The sequence below is a fragment of the Nerophis ophidion genome, linkage group LG14 (genome assembly GCF_033978795.1).
Source record: "Nerophis ophidion isolate RoL-2023_Sa linkage group LG14, RoL_Noph_v1.0, whole genome shotgun sequence".
In the NCBI taxonomy this organism is placed as follows: domain Eukaryota; kingdom Metazoa; phylum Chordata; class Actinopteri; order Syngnathiformes; family Syngnathidae; genus Nerophis; species Nerophis ophidion.
In genome coordinates, this window is record NC_084624.1 from 53,304,623 (window position 1) to 53,326,402 (window position 21,780).

Genomic DNA, 21,780 nt, shown 5'->3' on the forward strand with positions numbered 1-21,780 from the left:
GTTTGTTTTTTGAAAGTTGATTTTGCACTATTATGTTATATAAGCTCTGCCTGTTCCATGGGAGGAAGCCCGAGTACCCGGAGGGAACCCACGCAGTCACGGGGAGAACATGCAAACTCCACACAGAAAGATCCCGAGCCCGGGATTGAACCCAGGATTACACAGGACCTTTGTATTGTGAGGCAGATGCACTAACCCCTGTCCCACCATGCTGCCCTATTTAAGCCTTGCTTGTTCAATATTCAATGCAAAACTTGTTTGGGTCCCTATTAAAAGGTTAATTTGTTCAACCTTGGCCCGCGGCTTTGTTCAGTTTTAAGTTTTGGCCCACTCTGTATTTGAGTTGACACCCCTGCTCTAGAAGACCTCCTTTGTCCTTAAAACACCTCAGCCCAAGGAGCTGAACCACTTTACACCTGTTGCTCTGACCTCCCACTTCATGAAGACCATGGAGCGGATAATCCTCAGCCACCTACGCACGCAGACAGTGTCAGCAATGGACCACCTGCAGTTTGCTTACTACATTATTACCTGCCACTCTTTAAATTCCCTGTTTGAGTCCGAATGCTTGTTATTTAAATGTTTACATTAGTTTGAAGTATTGCAACCTAGACGTTTGTTTCTGTATTCAAAGCATCACCTTTATCGATAGCTATAAAGTCCAAGTACCTCCATTTTGCCTTCACAAACCCTCTTTATTAACCAGTAGAATTGCCGTTTTTTTTGCCATATTCCTCTCCATTCTGTTTCTGCTTGTGAGCGCTCTAGTGTGTGCTCGCTGACACCCTCAACGTGTGTCTTGCTTCAGTACGTCACCGCCGCACAGCAGCAGGGTTGGCAAGTATGAGTCTGGCTATACTTCGTAAAATACATTTGAAAGATAAGTGAGTAAGTGAATTATATTTATATAGCGCTTTTCTCTAGTGACTCAAAGCGCTTTACATAGTGAAACCCAATATCTAAGTTACATTTAAATACACTGGGAGCAGGTGGGTAAAGTGTCTTGCCCAAGGACACAACGGCAGGGACTAGGATGGCGGAAGCGGGAATCGAACCTGCAACCCTCAAGTTGCTGGCACGGCCACTCTACCAACCGAGCTATACCGACTCAAGAAGGTCGCTTTCAGGCAAAAAAAAAAAAATGGACTGATATTGGAAAAAAAAGACACATCCTTAATAATACATACTGTAAAAAAATGTTATAAAATTCACAAAAAAAACAATGTAATGTAATACAATTTTAAAACAACAAAAACATTGTCTTATGCAAAAAATCCTGTCAAAACAAGACAAAAAAAATCGAAACTAAGAATTACATAAAAAAATAAATAAAAAGTATATGAAATTAATTAATTAATTAATTAATTAATACCATGTAATGTATATACATATATACACACACACATACGTATATATGTTTGTACTGTATATATATATATGTATATTTATACATATATATGTGTGTATATATATGTGTGTATATATATGTGTGTATATATATATATATATATATATATATATATATATATATATATATACATGTATATATCTGATATATAAGATGGCGCCTTCTAGACTTCTGTGTGAAATGTTGCAAACAGCCCCTTTCAGTTCCCACTAGATCAGGGGTGTCACAGTCAAAGCCCGCTGACTGGATCTGAATGATCGATCTATGGCTCCCGGAATGATATTTGATTAGTGTTACAAGCGGCCCGCAGGCCACAGACACCACGCACCAATACCTCATCAGTGTTGGCACTGATTTTTTTGAGGATGCCACTTTTTTGTAACTATTTTGAAAACAAATGATAAATGTATGTTATATCTGTGTTTTGGAAAAAGGTTGTCATAAACGTTAATTCATTTAAACAAATAATACCAAAGAAAACACATTTTTAAGCACACTTTTCCGAGTATAAGTCGCTCCGGAGTATAAGTCGCACCTGCCGTAAATGCATAATAAAGAAGGAAAAAAAAAACATATATAAGTCGCACTGGAGTATAAGTCGCATTTTTGGGGGGAATTCATTTGATAAAACCCAACACCAAGAATAGACATTTGAAAGGCAATTTCAAATAAATAAAGAATAGTGAACAACAGATCCGTTGTGGTGAAGAAGGAGCTGAGCCGGAAGGCAAAGCTCTCAATTTACCGGTCGATCTACATTCCCATCTTCACCTATGGTCATGAGCTTTGGGTCATGACCGAAAGGATAAGATCACGGGTAAAAGCGGCCGAAATGAGTTTCCTCCCCCGTGTGGCGGGTCTCTCCCTTAGAGATAGGGTGAGAAGCTCTGCCATCCGGGAGGAACTCAAAGTAAAGCCGCTGCTCCTCCACATGGAGAGGAGCCAGATGAGGTGGTTCGGGCATCTGGTCAGGATGCCACCCGAACGCCTCCCTAGGGAGGTGTTTAGGGCACGTCCAACCGGTAGGAGGCCACGGGGAAGACCCAGGACACGTTGGGAAGACTATGTCTCCCGGCTGGCCTGGGAACGCCTCGGGATCCCCCGGGAAGAGCTAGACGAAGTGGCTGGGGAGAGGGAAGTCTGGGTTTCCCTGCTTAGGCTGTTGCCCCCGCGACCCAACCTTGGATAAGCGGAAGATGATGGATGGATGGATGGATGGATGGAACAACAGGCTGAATAAGTGTACGTTATATGAGGCATAAACAACCAACTAAGAAGGTGCCTGGTATGTTAACGTAACATATCGCCTCGATTACTGTAACGTATTATTTTCGGGTCTCCCCATGTCTAGCATTAAAAGATTACAGTTGGTACAAAATGCGGCTGCTAGACTTTTGACAAGAACAAGAAAGTTTGATCACATTACACCTGTACTGTATATACCTTTATATACATATATACATACATATATACCTATACTGTATATACCTTTATATACATATATACATACATATATACCTATACTGTATATACCTTTATATACATATATACATACATATATACCTATACTGTATATACCTTTATATACATATATACATACATATATACCTATACTGTATATACCTTATATACATATATACATACATATATACCTATACTGTATATACCTTTATATACATATATACATACATATATACCTATACTGTATATACCTTTATATACATATATACATACATATATACCTATACTGTATATACCTTTATATACATATATACATACATATATACCTATACTGGCTCACCTGCACTGGCTTCCTGTGCACTTAAGATGTGACTTTAAGGTTTTACTACTTACGTATAAAATACTACACGGTCTAGCTCCATCCTATCTTGCCGATTGTATTGTACCATATGTCCCGGCAAGAAATCTGCGTTCAGTTGATCTGACGTTTCTTTTCTTTTTCTCTTATGTCCCACTCTCCCTTGTGGAGGGGGTCCGGTCCGATGGCCATGGATGACGTACTGGCTGTCCAGAGTCGGGACCCAGGATGGACCGCTTGCCTGTGTATCGGCTTGGGAAATCTCTGCGCTGCTGATCCGCCTCCGCTTGGGATGGTTTCCTGCTGGCTCCGCTGTGAACGGGACTCTCGCTGCTGTGTTGGATCCGCTTTGGACTGGACTCTCGCGACTGTGTTGGATCCATTATGGATTGAACTTTCACAGTATCATGTTAGACCCGCTCGACATCCATTGCTTTCCTCCTCTCCAAGGTTCTCATAGTCATCATGGTCACCGAAATCCCACTGGGTGTGAGTTTTCCTTGCCCTTATGTGGGCCTACCGAGGATGTCGTAGTGGTTTGTGTTGTGGTTTGTGCAGCCCTTTGAGACACAAGTGATTTAGGGCTATATAAGTAAACATTGATTGATTGATTGATATTATGGTAAGAGTCATTCAAATAACTATAACATATAGAACATGCTATACCTTTACCAAACAATCTGTCATTCTTAATCCCTAAATCCCATGAAATCTTACACGTCTAGTCTCTTACATGAATGAGCTAAATAATATTATTTGACATTTTACGGTAATGTGTTAATAATTTCACACATAAGTCGCTCCTGAGTATAAGTCACACCTCTGGCCAAACTATGAAAAAAACTGCGATTTATAGTCCGAAAAAATAGGGTAAATATATTCAGTTATAAACATTCATTCACTTTCTTCTTTCCTTCATTGATCGAAACTTTACAGCTGCCGTTATATTTTTCTATATTTTTATCTTAATATTTTCAGAATGTGTTTGTTCTATTTTTGGCCAAAGTAAGACAAAGAAAACAATCTGAAGTTCTAACAGTCCGGCCCGCATCTGCACACATTTTCCTCCATGTGGCCCCTGAGCTAAAATGACTTTGTCACCCCAGCACTAGAGGGAGCCTCTCAGTATGAGAGTCACTGCCTTACATCATTGAGACAATAATACATTACTGTAGCTGCCCTGCGATGAGGTGGCGACTTGTCCAGGGTGTACACCGCCTTCCGCCCGAATGCAGCTGAGATAGGCTCCAGCGACCACCCGCGAACCCGAAAGGGACAAGCGGTAAGAAAATGGATGGATGGATTACTGTAGCTTCAGAACATTTAGAAAATCATGTTTTGAAATGCTGATAAAATAAAATAAAATTAATGATAATATTTATACTTATTTTTTAAAAGTGGGAATGGTTGTGTTTTTGCATGTTCTTTTTAAAACACATGGAACTACTAATGTTACTGTTTTTATCGTCTACAACAGTGGTTCTCAAATGGGGGTACATGAAGGTATGCCAAGGGGTACCTGAGATCTTTAAAAAATATTCTAAAAATAGCAACAATTCAAAAATCCTTTATAAATATATTTATTAAATAATACTTCAACAAAATATGAATGTAAGTTCATAAACTTTGAAAAGAAATGCCATCCATCCATCATCCTCCGCTTATCCGAGGTCGGGTCGCGGGGGCAACAGCCTAAGCAGGGAAGCCCAGACTTCCCTCTCCCCAGCCACTTCGTCTAGCTCTTCCCGGGGGATCCTGAGGCGTTCCCAGGCCAGCCGGGAGACATAGTCTTCCCAACTTGTCCTGGGTTTTCCCCGTGGCCTCCTACCAGGCGTTCGGGTGGCATCCTGACCAGATGCCCGAACCAGCTCATCTGGCTCCTCTCGATGTGGAGGAGCAGCGGCTTTACTTTGAGTTCCTCCCGGATGGCAGAGCTTCTCACCCTATCTCTAAGGGAGAGACCCACCACCCGGCGGAGGAAACTCATTTGGGCCGCTTGTACCCGTGATCTTATCCTTTCGGTCATGACCCAAAGCTCATGACCATAGGTGAGGATGGGAACGTAGATCGACCGGTAAATTGAGAGCTTTGCCTTCCGGCTCAGCTCCTTCTTCACCACAACGGATCGGTACAACGTCCGCATTACTGAAGACGCCGCAAGAAAAGAAATACAACAATGCAATATTCAGTGTTGACAGCTAGATTTTTTGTGGACATGTTCCATAAATATTGATGTTAAAGATTTCTATTTTTGTGAAGAAATGTTTAGAATGAAGTTGATGAATCCAGATGGATCTCTGTTACAATCCCCAAAGAGGGCACTTTAAGTTGATGATTACTTCTATGTGTAGAAATATTTAATTGAATGATTTGTTTATTTTTCAACAAGTTTTTGTTTTTTTTGTATCTTTTTTCCCAAATAGTTCAAGAAAGACCACTACAAATGAGCAATATTATGCACTGTTATACAATTTAATAAATCACAAACTGATGACAGTGCTGTATTTTACTTATTTATCTCTTTTTTTCAACCAAAAATGCTTTGCTCTGATTTGGGGGTACTTGAATTAAAAAAATGTTCACCGGAGGTACATCACTGAAAAAAGGTTGAGAACCACTGCTCTACAAAGCAATTTAAAATTGCCGCGATAATAAAGCACGCTAACAATAACTCAAGATTTGGTTCGCGTGTTCGCTTCTTTTTGCTAGCATTTGTAATAAAGTGCGGCCGTCCGGTAATGACAGAGCCATTCTTCAAATGAAACTTCATTTTCACTTCTTTTTAAATATTCAAGTCATTCAAAGGCCCGGAGGCCACAGATGTACTTAAGAGACAAAGTCATGGTTTATTTTTCATTCTTTGGCTGAAAATGTGCATAGTTTCTTATGCGTGTGCTGCACATTTGGCACATATACAGTCCAGAGAGGAGCATAGTATTATAGGCTTGGAAATAATAACATGTTTGCTTAAAGGGGAACATTATCAGCAGACCTTTGTAAGCGTCAATATATATATCAATATATAGTGGTTTGTACAGTCCTTTGAGACATTTGTGATTTAGGTCTATATAAATAAACATTGATTGATTGATTGATTGATTGATATACCTTGTTGTTGCAGAAAAAAGACCATATATTTTTTTAACCGATTTCCGAACTCTAAATGGGTGAACTTTGGGGAATTAAACGCCGTTCTGTTTATCGCTCTCTGAACGACGACGTCAGAACGTGACGTCACATCGGTCATCAACGACATTTTCCCTACCACATCAAGTCAAATCAGCTCTGTTATTTTCCGTTTTTTCGACAGTTTTCCGGTACATTGGAGACATCATGCCATGTCGGTGTGTTGTCGGAGTGTGTAACAACATGATCATGGACGGATTCAAGTTGATTTACGTCGAATGTGCATCGATTAGCACGGCATGCTAATCGATGCTAACATGCTATTTAGGCTAGCTGTGTGCATTATGCCTCATTTGTAGCTATATTTACATCCAGCCTTTCCTTCCATCCACATTTAATGCCAAACAAACACTTACCAATCGACGGATTTAAGTTGCTCCAGTGTCAAGAGATGCGAAAGTCCCTCGTTTGGTTTTTACCGGCGATGCTACGACAGAGATGGCAAGAATGTCTGGATATCCTGCGACACTCAAAGCAGATGCATTCCCAACGATAAAGTCAACGAAATCACAAAGGTGAGTGTTGTTGTTATTGACTTATGTGTTAATCAGACATATTTGGTCGCGGCATGACTGCCAGCTAATCGATGCTAACATGCTATTTAGGCTAGCTGTATGTACATTTGAAACTATATTTACATCCAGCGTTTCCTTCCACCCGCATTTAATGCCAAACAAACGCTTACCAATCCATGGATTTAAATTGATCCAGTGTCAATGCGAAAGTCCTGATCGGTTGGTCTGCACATTTTACCGGCGATGCTAACGCAGACACGGCCGAATAGCGTCAATAGCTTTTCGCTCAATAGCTTCAGTTTCTTCTTCAATTTCGTTTTCGCTATCTGCCTCCATATTCTAACCATCTGTTTCAATACATGCGTAATCTGTTGAATCACTTAAACCGCTGAAACCCGAGTCTGAATCTGAGCTAATGTCGCTATATCTTGCTGTGCTATTTGCCATTGTTTGAATTGGAATCGCTATGTGACGTCACAGGGAAATGGACAGTGGCTTAAGCAAATATCGAGAATGAAGCACTTTAAAGCTTTTTTTCGGGATATTCCAGGAGATGTAAAATTTTGAAAAAGACTTCGAAAAATAAAATAAGCCGCTGGGAACTGATTTTTATTGGTTTTAACCCTTCTGAAATTGTGATAATGTTCCCCTTTAAGTAGAGAAAAAGGGAACATTTTGGTAATCTAACAATGGAACCACCAGAGATTTAAAAGTCCCCCCGGCTGCCTAATTAATCAAAGCATTTAGCGGCTTTGCTCTGCAGAAACAATCACAGCAGAGGCTGAAAAGAGTAATGGCTTCCGATGGCATGTTTCAGATCAATAAAGAGACAGACTTAATAAATGACACTTAAATACCCATTTGCCCCTTCTTCAATAATTCATCCTTGCTTTTTGTGCCTGTCACTAAATGCAAGTTAATAGAGGCCTTGATTTCCCTCGGGCCTTGCCAACACAGCCAAATAAATGAAAGTTGCGCAGTGGCGTCGTGCACGTGACGTACGTGTCATGCTTGGCGGGGCTTGTCATGTTTGGAGGAAGAAGAATACTGAGTTGCATCCCAAGAACACCACACCTACTGTGAAGCATGGGGGTGGAAACATCATGCTTTGAGGCTGTTTTTCCTCTAAGGGGACAGGACGATTGATCCGTGTTAAGGAAAGAATGAATGGGGCCATGTATCCTGAGATTTTGAGCCAAAACCTCCTTCCATCAGTGAGAAATTTGAATGGTTGACCAAATACTTATTTTCCACCATAATTTACAAATAAATTCTTAAAAATTCCTACAATGTGATTTCCTGGATTTTTTTTTCCCATTCTGTCTCTCACAGTTGAAGTGTACCTATGATGAAAATTACAGACCTCTGTCATCATTTTAAGTGGGAGAACTTGCACAATCGCTGGCTGACTAAATACTTTCTTGCCCCACTGTATATAAACTTCTGTGAGGAAAACACTGTGCCCTCCAAGATGGTTCCGGGTTTCCCCAACAATAAACCCTTGGTTACTACTGAGCTGAAGGCCCTACTAAACGAAAAGATGAGGGCTTTCACCTCAGAAAACAAGGACAAGCTAAGAAAAGTCCATTGGGATCTTAAATATAAGGTGGTGTAAGAAGGACTACAAACAAAAACTGGAACAACGACTGAAGCAAAACAACATCTGTGAAATGTGGACCAGCCTGAAACAGATTTCTAGTGACCAAGATTGGGCAAACAAACTGAATATTTATTTCCAACAAGTTTGACTCTGGCTTCACTACAACCCTTTCACATCCACACCACACCTGCCAGGGCCGTTTACACCTCAGCATGGTCCACACCTCCCTAACAAACCCCTCTCAGTTAGCCCCTCACAAGCCACCAGCCCAGTTCACCGCCCCTAGCCATCACCCACCCAACACTTCATTAGTCTGGGTCAAGTGAGGAGGGAGTTGGGAAGGAACAAGGTCAGGATGGCTACAGGCCCAGATGGCATCAGTTCCAGGCTACACAGGGAATGTGCGGACCAGTTAACGGTTGTGGTCCATTACATTTTTAACCTGTGCTTCAGCCTGGAATAAGTCCCTACACTCTAGAACATGGGTGTCAAACTCTGGCCCTTGAGGCAATATCAAATTAACATTAGAGCTGGCCCGCTGTAACACCACATTCACCGCTAATACTCATACTTGCCAACCCTCCCGATTTTCCCGGGAGACCCCTGAAGTTTAGTGCCCTTCCCGAATATCTCCCTGGGCAACCATTCTCCCGATTTCCACCCGCACAACAATATTGGGAGCGTGCCTTAAAGGCACTGCCCTTAGTGTCCTCTACAACATGTCGTCACGTCCTCTTTTCCTCCATATAAACAGCGTGCTGGCCAAGTCACATAATATATGCAGCTTTCACACACACATACTTGGTCAACAGCCATACAGGTCACACTGAGGGTGGCCGTATAAACAACTCTAACATTGTTACAAATATGCGCCACACTGTGAACCCACACCAAACAAGGATGACAAAAAACATTTTGGGAGAACACCCGCACCGTAACACAACAGAACAAATACCCAGAACCCCTTTCAGCACTAACTCTACCGGAACACTAAAATATACACCCCCCACTACCACCATACCCCGCCCACCTCATTTTAATTTTATTTTCAAACTTATTAGCCTGTGCAAAATGTTAATGTTGATATTTACCTCAGAAAGCTGCAAATAGAAGAGAAGGAATCATTTTTTTAATTAAATTGTATTTAATATACCACTGATGTTTTTTTAGCCTTTAAATAGACTCCCTTTTTGGACCAGTTGATCTGCCGTTTCTTTTCTTTTTCTTCTATGTCCCACTCTCCTTTGTGGAGGGAGTCCGGTCCGATCCGGTGGCCATGTACTGCTTGCCTGTGTATCGGCTGGGGACATCTCTGCGCTGCTGATCCGCCTCCGCTTGGGATGGTTTCCTGCTGGCTCCGCTGTGAACGGGACTCTCGCTGCTGTGTTGGATCCGCTTTGGACTGGACTCTCGCGACTGTGTTGGATCCATTATGGATTGAACTTTCACAGTATCATGTTAGACCCGCTCGACATCCATTGCTTTCCTCCTCTCCAAGGTTCTCATAGTCATCATTGTCACCGACGTCCCACTGGGTGTGAGTTTTCCTTGCCCTTATGTGGGCCTACCGAGGATGTCGTAGTGGTTTGTGCAGCCCTTTGAGACACTAGTGATTTAGGGCTATATAAGTAAACATTGATTGATTGATTGTTTGTTTTTTGAAAGTTGATTTTGCACTATTATGTTATATAAGCTCTGCCTGTTCCATGGGAGGAAGCCCGAGTACCCGGAGGGAACCCACGCAGTCACGGGGAGAACATGCAAACTCCACACAGAAAGATCCCGAGCCCGGGATTGAACCCAGGATTACACAGGACCTTTGTATTGTGAGGCAGATGCACTAACCCCTGTCCCACCATGCTGCCCTATTTAAGCCTTGCTTGTTCAATATTCAATGCAAAACTTGTTTGGGTCCCTATTAAAAGGTTAATTTGTTCAACCTTGGCCCGCGGCTTTGTTCAGTTTTAAATTTTGGCCCACTCTGTATTTGAGGTAGACACCCCTGCTCTAGAAGACATCCTTTGTCCTTAAAACACCTCAGCCCAAGGAGCTGAACCACTTTACACCTGTTGCTCTGACCTCCCACTTCATGAAGACCATGGAGCGGATAATCCTCAGCCACCTACGCACGCAGACAGTGTCAGCAATGGACCACCTGCAGTTTGCTTACTACATTATTACCTGCCACTCTTTAAATTCCCTGTTTGAGTCCGAATGCTTGTTATTTAAATGTTTACATTAGTTTGAAGTATTGCAACCTAGACGTTTGTTTCTGTATTCAAAGCGTCACCTTTATCGATAGCTATAAAGTCCAAATACCTCCATTTTGCCTTCACAAACCCTCTTTATTAACCAGTAGAATTGCCGTTTTTTTTGCCATATTCCTCTCCATTCTGTTTCTGCTTGTGAGCGCTCTAGTGTGTGCTCGCTGACACCCTCAACGTGTGTCTTGCTTCAGTACGTCACCGCCGCACAGCAGCAGGGGTGGCAAGTATGGGTCTGGCTATACTTCGTAAAATACATTTGAAAGATAAGTGAGTAAGTGAATTATATTTATATAGCGCTTTTCTCTAGTGACTCAAAGCGCTTTACATAGTGAAACCCAATATCTAAGTTACATTTAAAGCAGTGTGGGTGGCACTGAGAGCAGGTGGGTAAAGTGTCTTGCCCAAGGACACAACGGCAGGGACTAGGATGGCACAAGCGGGAATTGAACCTGCAACCCTCAAGTTGCTGGCACGGCCACTCTACCAACCGAGCTATACCGACTCAAGAAGGTCGCTTTCAGGCAAAAAAAAAAAATGGACTGATATTGGAAAAAAAAGACACATCCTTAATAATACATACTGTAAAAAAATGTTATAAAATTCACAAAAAAAACAATGTAATGTAATACAATTTTAAAACAACAAAAACATTGTCTTATGCAAAAAATCCTGTCAAAACAAGACAAAAAAAATCAAAACTAAGAATTACATAAAAAAATAAATAAAAAGTATATGAAATTAATTAATTAATTAATTAATTAATACCATGTAATGTATATACATATATACACACACACATACGTATAAATGTTTGTACTGTATATATATATGTATATTTATACATATATATGTGTGTATATATATGTGTGTATATATATATATATATATATATATATATATATATATATATATATATATATGTATATATCTGATATATAAGATGGCGCCCTCTAGACTTCTGTGTGAAATGTTGCAAACAGCCCCTTTCAGTTCCCACTAGATCAGGGGTGTCACAGTCAAAGCCCGCTGACTGGATCTGAATGATCGATCTATGGCTCCCGGAATGATATTTGATTAGTGTTACAAGCGGCCCGCAGGCCACAGACACCTGCTGCTGTTTTGCACGCACCAATACCTCATCAGTGTTGGCACTGATTTTTTTGAGGTTGCCACTTTTTTGTAACTATTTTGAAAACAAATGATAAATGTATGTTATATCTGTGTTTTGGAAAAAGGTTGTCATAAACGTTAATTCATTTAAACAAATAATACCAAAGAAAACACATTTTTAAGCACACTTTTCCGAGTATAAGTCGCTCCGGAGTATAAGTCGCACCTGCCGTAAATGCACAATAAAGAAGGAAAAAAAAAAACATATATAAGTCGCACTGGAGTATAAGTCGCATTTTTGGGGGGAATTCATTTGATAAAACCCAACACCAAGAATAGACATTTGATAGGCAATTTCAAATAAATAAAGAATAGTGAACAACAGATCCGTTGTGGTGAAGAAGGAGCTAAGCCGGAAGGCAAAGCTCTCAATTTATCGGTCGATCTACGTTCCCATCCTCACCTATGGTCATGAGCTTTGGGTCATGACCGAAAGGATAAGATCACGGGTACAAGCGGCCGAAATGAGTTTCCTCCGCCGTGTAGCGGGTCTCTCCCTTAGAGATAGGGTGAGAAGCTCTGCCATCCGGGAGGAACTCAAAGTAAAGCCGCTGCTCCTTCACATGGAGAGGAGCCAGATGAAGTGGTTCGGGCATCTGGTCAGGATGCCACCCGAACGCCTCCCTAGGGAGGTGTTTAGGGCACGTCCAACCGGTAGGAGGCCACGGGGAAGACCCAGGACACGTTGGGAAGACTATGTCTCCCGGCTGGCCTGGGAACGCCTCGGGATCCCCCGGGAAGAGCTAGACGAAGTGGCTGGGGAGCGGGAAGTCTGGGTTTCCCTGCTTAGGCTGTTGCCCCCGCGACCCAACCTTGGACAAGCGGAAGATGATGGATGGATGGATGGATGGAACAACAGGCTGAATAAGTGTACGTTATATGAGGCATAAACAACCAACTAAGAAGGTACCTGGTATGTTAACGTAACATATCGTCTCGATTACTGTAACGTATTATTTTCGGGTCTCCCCATGTCTAGCATTAAAAGATTACAGTTGGTACAAAATGCGGCTGCTAGACTTTTGACAAGAACAAGAAAGTTTGATCACATTACGCCTGTACTGTATATACCTTTATATACATATATACATACATATATACCTATACTGTATATACCTTTATATACATATATACATACATATATACCTATACTGTATATACCTTATATACATATATACATACATATATACCTATACTGTATATACCTTTATATACATATATACATACATATATACCTATACTGTATATACCTTATATACATATATACATACATATATACCTATACTGGCTCACCTGCACTGGCTTCCTGTGCACTTAAGATGTGACTTTAAGGTTTTACTACTTACGTATAAAATATTACACGGTCTAGCTCCATCCTATCTTGCCGATTGTATTGTACCATATGTCCCGGCAAGAAATCTGCGTTCAGTTGATCTGCCGTTTCTTTTCTTTTTCTCTTATGTCCCACTCTCCCTTGTGGAGGGGGTCCGGTCCGATGGCCATGGATAACGTACTGGCTGTCCAGAGTCGGGACACAGGATGGACTGCTTGCCTGTGTATCGGCTTGGGAAATCTCTGCGCTGCTGATCCGCCTCCGCTTGAGATGGTTTCCTGCTGGCTCCGCTGTGGACTGGACTCTCGCGGCTGTGTTGGATCCACTATGGATTGAACTTTCCCAGTATCATGTTAGACCCGCTCAGCATCCATTGCTTTCCTCCTCTCCAAGGTTCTCATAGTCATCATGGTCACCGAAATCCCACTGGGTGTGAGTTTTCCTTGCCCTTATGTGGGCCTACCGAGGATGTCGTAGTGGTTTGTGTTGTGGTTTGTGCAGCCCTTTGAGTCACAAGTGATTTAGGGCTATATAAGTAAACATTGATTGATTGATTGATATTATGGTAAGAGTCATTCAAATAACTAGAACATATAGAACATGCTATACCTTTACCAAACAATCTGTCATTCTTAATCCCTAAATCCCATGAAATCTTATACGTCTAGTCTCTTACATGAATGAGCTAAATAATATTATTTGACATTTTACGGTAATGTGTTAATAATTTCACACATAAGTCGCTCCTGAGTATAAGTCACACCTCTGGCCAAACTATGAAAAAAACTGCGATTTATAGTCCGAAAAAATAGGGTAAATATATTCAGTTATAAACATTCATTCACTTTCTTCTTTCCTTCATTGATCGAAACTTTACAGCTGCCGTTATATTTTTCTATATTTTTATCTTAATATTTTCAGAATGTGTTTGTTCTATTTTTGGCCAAAGTAAGACAAAGAAAACAATCTGAAGTTCTAACAGTCCGGCCCGCATCTGCACACATTTTCCTCCATGTGGCCCCTGAGCTAAAATGACTTTGTCACCCCAGCACTAGAGGGAGCCTCTCAGTATGAGAGTCACTGCCTTACATCAATCAATCAATCAATGTTTACTTATATAGCCCTAAATCACTAGTGTCTCAAAGGGCTGCACAAACCACTACGACATCCTCGGTAGGCCCACATAAGGGCAAGGAAAACTCACACCCAGTGGGACGTCGGTGACAATGATGACTATGAGAACATGATACTGTGATACTGATGATACTGATGACTATGAGAACATATGAGAACATGATACTGTGAAAGATCAATCCATAATGGATCCAACACAGTCGCGAGAGTCCAGTCCAAAGCGGATCCAACACAGCAGAGCGGAGCCAGCAGGAAACCATCCCAAGCGGAGGCTGATCAGCATCATTGAGACAATAATATATTACTGTAGCTGCCCTGCGATGAGGTGGCGACTTGTCCAGGGTGTACACCGCCTTCCGCCCGAATGCAGCTGAGATAGGCTCCAGCGACCACCCGCGAACCCGAAAGGGACAAGCGGTAGAAAATGGATGGATGGATTACTGTAGCTTCAGAACATTTAGAAAATCATGTTTTGAAATGCTGATAAAATAAAATAAAATTAATGATAATATTTATACTTATTTTTTAAAAGTGGGAATGGTTGTGTTTTTGCATGTTCTTTTTAAAACACATGGAACTACTAATGTTACTGTTTTTATCGTCTACAACAGTGGTTCTCAAATGGGGGTACATGAAGGTATGCCAAGGGGTACCTGAGATCTTTAAAAAATATTCTAAAAATAGCAACAATTCAAAAATCCTTTATAAATATATTTATTAAATAATACTTCAACAAAATATGAATGTAAGTTCATAAACTTTGAAAAGAAATGCCATCCATCCATCATCCTCCGCTTATCCGAGGTCGGGTCGCGGGGGCAACAGCCTAAGCAGGGAAACCCAGACTTCCCTCTCCCCAGCCACTTCGTCTAGCTCTTCCCGGGGGATCATGAGGCGTTCCCAGGCCAGCCGGGAGACATAGTCTTCCCAACGTGTCCTGGGTCTTCCCCGTGGCCTCCTACCGGTTGGACGTGCCCTAAACACCTCCCTAGGGTGGCGTTCGGGTGGCATCCTGACCAGATGCCCGAACCACCTCATCTGGCTCCTCTCCATGTGGAGGAGCAGCGGCTTTACTTTGAGTTCCTCCCGGATGGCAGAGCTTCTCACCCTATCTCTAAGGGAGAGACTCACCACCCAGCGGAGGAAACTCATTTGGGCCGCTTGTACCCGTGATCTTATCCTTTCGGTCATGACCCAAAGCTCATGACCATAGGTGAGGATGGGAACGTAGATCGACCGGTAAATTGAGAGCTTTGCCTTCCGGCTCAGCTCCTTCTTCACCACAACGGATCGGTACAACGTCCGCATTACTGAAGACGCCGCAAGAAAAGAAATGCAACAATACAATATTCAGTGTTGACAGCTAGATTTTGTGTGGACATGTTCCATAAATATTGATGTTAAAGATTTCTATTTTTGTGAAGAAATGTTTAGAATGAAGTTGATGAATCCAGATGGATCTCTATTACAATCCCCAAAGAGGGCACTTTAAGTTGATGATTACTTCTATGTGTAGAAATATTTAATTGAATGATTTGTTTATTTTTCAACAAGTTTTTGTTTTTTTTTGTATCTTTTTTTGCAAATAGTTCAAGAAAGACCACTACAAATGAGCAATATTATGCACTGTTATACAATTTAATAAATCACAAACTGATGACATAGTGCTGTATTTTACTTCTTTATCTCTTTTTTTCAACCAAAAATGCTTTGCTCTGATTAGGGGATACTTGAATTAAAAAAATGTTCACCGGAGGTACATCACTGAAAAAAGGTTGAGAACCACTGCTCTACAAAGCAATTTAAAATTGCCGCAATAATAAAGCACGCTAACAATAACTCAAGATTTGGTTCGCGTGTTCGCTTCTTTTTGCTAGCATTTGTAATAAAGTGCGGCCGTCCGGTAATGACAGAGCCATTCTTCAAATGAAACTTCATTTTCACTTCTTTTTAAATATTCAAGTCATTCAAAGGCCCGGAGGCCACAGATGTACTTAAGAGACAAAGTCATGGTTTATTTTTCATTCTTTGGCTGAAAATGTGCATAGTTTCTTATGCGTGTGCTGCACATTTGGCACATATACAGTCCAGAGAGGAGCATAGTATTATAGGCTTGGAAATAATAACATGTTTGCTTAAAGGGGAACATTATCACCAGACCTTTGTAAGCGTCAATATATATATCAATATATAGTGGTTTGTACAGTCCTTTGAGACATTTGTGATTTAGGTCTATATAAATAAACATTGATTGATTGATTGATATACCTTGTTGTTGCAGAAAAAAGACCATATATTTTTTTAACCGATTTACGAACTATAAATGGGTGAACTTTGGGGAATTAAACGCCGTTCTGTTTATCACTCTCTGAACGACGACGTCAGAACGTGACGTCACATCGGTCATCAACGACATTTTCCCTACCACATCAAGTCAAATCAGCTCTGTTATTTTCCGTTTTTTCAACAGTTTCCGGTACATTGGAGACATCATGCCATGTCGGTGTGTTGTCGGAGTGTGTAACAACATGATCATGGACGGATTCAAGTTGATTTACGTCGAATGTGCATCGATTAGCACGGCATGCTAATCGATGCTAACATGCTATTTAGGCTAGCTGTGTGCATTATGCCTCATTTGTAGCTATATTTACATCCAGCCTTTCCTTCCATCCACATTTAATGCCAAACAAACACTTACTAATCGACGGATTTAAGTTGCTCCAGTGTCAAGAGATGCGAAAGTCCCTCGTTTGGTTTTTACCGGCGATGCTACGACAGAGATGGCAAGAATGTCTGGATATCCTGCGACACTCAAAGCAGATGCATTCCCAACGATAAAGTCAACGAAATCACAAAGGTGAGTGTTGTTGTTATTGACTTATGTGTTAATCAGACATATTTGGTCGCGGCATGACTGCCAGCTAATCGATGCTAACATGCTATTTAGGCTTGCTGTATGTACATTTTAAACTATATTTACATCCAGCGTTTCCTTCCACCCGCATTTAATGCCAAACAAACGCTTACCAATCCATGGATTTAAATTGATCCAGTGTCAATGCGAAAGTCCTGATCGGTTGGTCTGCACATTTTACCGGCGATGCTAACGCAGACACGGCCGAATAGCGTCAATAGCTTTTTGCTCAATAGCTTCAGTTTCTTCTTCAATTTCGTTTTCGCTATCTGCCTCTATATTCTAACCATCTGTTTCCATACATGCATAATCTGTTGAATCGCTTAAACCGCTGAAATCCGAGTCTGAATCCGAGCTAATGTCGCTATATCTTGCTGTGCTATTCGCCATTGTTTGAATTGGAATCGCTATGTGACGTCACAGGGAAATGGACAGTGGCTTAAGCAAATATCGAAAATGAAGCACTTTAAAGCTTTTTTTCGGGATATTCCAGGAGATGTAAAATTTTGAAAAAGACTTCGAAAAATAAAATAAGCCACTGGGAACTGATTTTTATTGGTTTTAACCCTTCTGAAATTGTGATAATGTTCCCCTTTAAGTAGAGAAAAAGGGAACATTTTGGTAATCTAACAATGGAGCCACCAGAGATTTAAAAGTCCCCCCGGCTGCCTAATTAATCAAAGCATTTAGCGGCTTTGCTCTGCAGAAACAATCACAGCAGAGGCTGAAAAGAGTAATGGCTTCCGATGGCATGTTTCAGATCAATAAAGAGACAGACTTAATAAATGACACTTAAATACCCATTTGCCCCTTCTTCAATAATTCATCCTTGCTTTTTGTGCCTGTCACTAAATGCAAGTTAATAGAGGCCTTGATTTCCCTCGGGCCTTGCCAACACAGCCAAATAAATGAAAGTTGCGCAGTGGTGTCGTGCACGTGACGTACGTGTCATGCTTGGCGGGGCTTGTCTGTGCTGACAGATAAATATGCCACTTCATAATGTATCAGGGAGGGCGAGGGAATCAAGACAACAAAGAAAGATGGAGCATTTATGCATGAATAACAAGCATAACCAGATGCTTTTAACTCAGGTAATAAATGACAGGAGCTAACTCTTGGAGGGAAAAACAATCAAAGGCCATACAATGTAAAGATTGTCAATTAGTCATAAAACTCTTACACTTTCATTCAAAACTGCAGTTACTGTTGTATTTACAAACTACAATTACAACATATTAAACCACATTGAAACCTAAACAAATACTACTACAAAATCATTCAATCAGAAGAAAAAAGTCAACATTTTGTTTAACAAAACACAATTTTAGTTGCAATCTTAAAAGAAAAATAGTAGGAGTGTAACGGTACGTGTATTTGTATTGAACCGTTTCGGTACGGGGGTTTCGGTTCGGTTCGGAGGTGTACCGAACGAGTTTCCACACGGACATATTAAGTAGCGTACCGCACGTTGTGTAAACAATGCACACCGAGGCACAACACACGGCATGCTAGCAGCGACCAGGCTACGATAGACTGACCATACCTCCTCTTTTCACCGAATATGTCCTCTTTTGTGGGGCTGTCCGGGTGGAGTTTCTTAAATGCCTCAAATGTCCGACATTTTAAGTTAGGGTTGCGTGTATTTTCAATGTACATTCAAGGTTAAGAAGGGGTTAAAAAAAAAAAAATGTGCACGCAGCAGCATTGGTGAGGGAGGGGCAGAGACAGAGAGAGCGAGAGAGTTATGATAAACGCGTATGCGTCGCCAGGCTCGGCTTGTGACCCATAGATTTATCAGATTTTTTATTTTTTATTATCTATGGCAGGGGTGTCAAAAGTGTGTCCGGAAGCCGTTTGTGGCCCACAGCCAAAGTTTTAAAGGCCCACGCCACATTCAAAAATTACTATTAAAATAAACAAAAACATAAACAAAAGTGAGATAAAAAACCTAACGGCTAAATGTAATTTAGAAAAAGTTACAATGTTAACTAATAAAAGAAAGCTGTTTTTTTTCTTTCAAACTGTCATTGCTCAAAACATAATATAGAATCAAAATCAATGTTATCATGAATTATTGACTTATCCAAAGTTCCCATTACTTCACATCAAATATTCCACGAAGAAAAATATTTTTGGTGGAAGATTTTGCCAATTTGGTAAATAAATAGCCAAATGAATTATATTTTGTTGTTTTCTTACTGTACCGAAAATTAACCGAACCGTGACCTCTAAACCGAGGTACGTACCGAACCGAACGTTTTGTGTACGTTACACCGCTACAAAATAGTAGTAATATGAGAAAAAAAGGCCATGAAGAATACTAAAGTTGAAGATCTTCAGCTGCCAACACTATAATGCGAGTTATAACAAATATGTCAAAAAATAAGACATTAGCAATTATACAAACAGCAACAATGGCACTTCTTACAATATTATGACTTAGTGGATTTCGTAAGTAAACAGAAAAAAAAGTGCACTTACCATTAGGGATGTCCCGATACAACTTTTTCACTTCCGATACGATACCGATATTGTAGCCTTCAGTATTTGCCGATACCGATATCAATACGATACGATATAGGCACGAACCATACATATATTTATTCCTTACTTTGTTTTGTAGAATGTTAGAAAAGGCTTGATAAAGTGATGTTACTGTTACTGATGTTGTAGTGTTAAAACAGAAAACAATAGTCAGCAAGAGTAGGTATAGGAAAAACTGACCCATTTATTATCAACCAATTGGTTACATAAATTTTAACCTTCAACATAAGAGTATTACCTCAACAAATCCAATAAAAACAAAATGTTATATTTAAAGTGCAAAATAACCACTAATACCAACATAATTATACAATTGGAAAGAATAAATTAAAAATAAATTAGAATACCCTGAAAAATAACCTAAATAAATCCAATAAAAAAAAAAAAAAAACGTTTTAAAGTGCAAACAATTCAAGTTCACTTCAGTTCTTTTTTTACTGTCAGCATATGTTGGAAACAACTGTGGGCAGGGACAAAAACCACAAAAACAACACAATATTGTCCACTGTCCAACTGCTCTAAATTAAGAGTTCACAGCTCCAGTTTCACTGACTGACTATGCCCAAAACAATGTAGTAATTACTCTTAGTCTTCACTGAAGAATAGTGTAAACACAATAAACATATCACTCTAATAACAAGAGCATAAAACAAATAATAATCAGTCAGTGCTGACTACCCTTACTACTCCTCCTCCTCCTTCTCCACTTTCTGCAGTCCGAGCATAATGTGGAGGTTTTTTGTTAAGAAGATAAGCATTTCGGCATGCTGCGAGTTAAAATACTTCCACACAGCCGACACCACTACACTTTGCTGAGCACACGCGTTGTCGTTGTTGTGATCACGTGGGCTGTGCATGCTGGATCAGAGACGATCTTCTTCCGCGGCCGCCACCAACGTTAATTAAGGGGCATTGCCGCCACCTACTGTGTTGGAGTGTGATCAAACCAGCCACCTATTATAGAAGTGCTGCAGCGGCAAATGGACAGCTTATATCGGAGCGCTTATATCGGAGTTTTTAGATTCAGTCCGATAAAATCCGATATTCACTTTTTTGGCTAATATCGGACCGATTTCCGATATCAATATCGGATCGGGACATCCCTACTTACCACTATTACCCAGTAAAGGGAGTAAACACACAACAACTTACTATTACCCAGTAGAGGTACGTACTTACTACTATTCCCTAAAAGTTATACTAGGTACAAATTAACACATATGTACTTGCTACTATTACCCAGTTGAGGTACTAAGTACACATGAATGCATGTGTACTTAGTGTTACCCAGTAGAGGTACTAAGTACACAGTAACACACGTGTACCGGCTACTATTACCCAGTTGAGTTACTAGGTACACAGGAACATGTGTACTTAGTATTGTTACCCAGTAGACATGATAAGTTCACAGTAACAGAAGTAGTAAGTGCAAAGTTACACATGTGTACTCACACCTACCACTCATTAGAAGAAGTAAGTACACAGGAACATATGTGTACTTACTCAGTACAGGTACTAAGTACAGAGTAACATATGTGTACTTACTCAGTACAGGTACTAAGTACAGAGTAACATGTGTGTACTTACTCTTATTAACCAGTAGGAGTAGTAAGTACACAGGAAAACATATTCATTTACTACTATTACCCAGTAGGAGGAGTACGTACACAGAAACAAATGTATTTATGTAAGTATTATCCAAGAGGAGCAGTGATTACTGCTAGTATAACCCAGTATAAGTAGTAAGTACAATTGTACAAAGAAAACAGAAGCAGAGAGATGGAAATGATTGTGACAGGAATTTAAAAAGAGTCATCAGCATTTATAAATAATGTCACTCACACAGTGTGTTGTACACAAATGTGAAGTGAATTATATTTATATAGC

General features: G+C 40.5%; 1 protein-coding gene across 4 annotated transcripts in view; it reads right to left on the reverse strand.

The window, feature by feature from the left end:
* pde1cb (phosphodiesterase 1C, calmodulin-dependent b) overlaps nucleotides 1–21,780 on the reverse strand; it is a 316,561-nt gene that overhangs the window by 172,363 nt on the left and 122,418 nt on the right. The window lies entirely within an intron of this gene.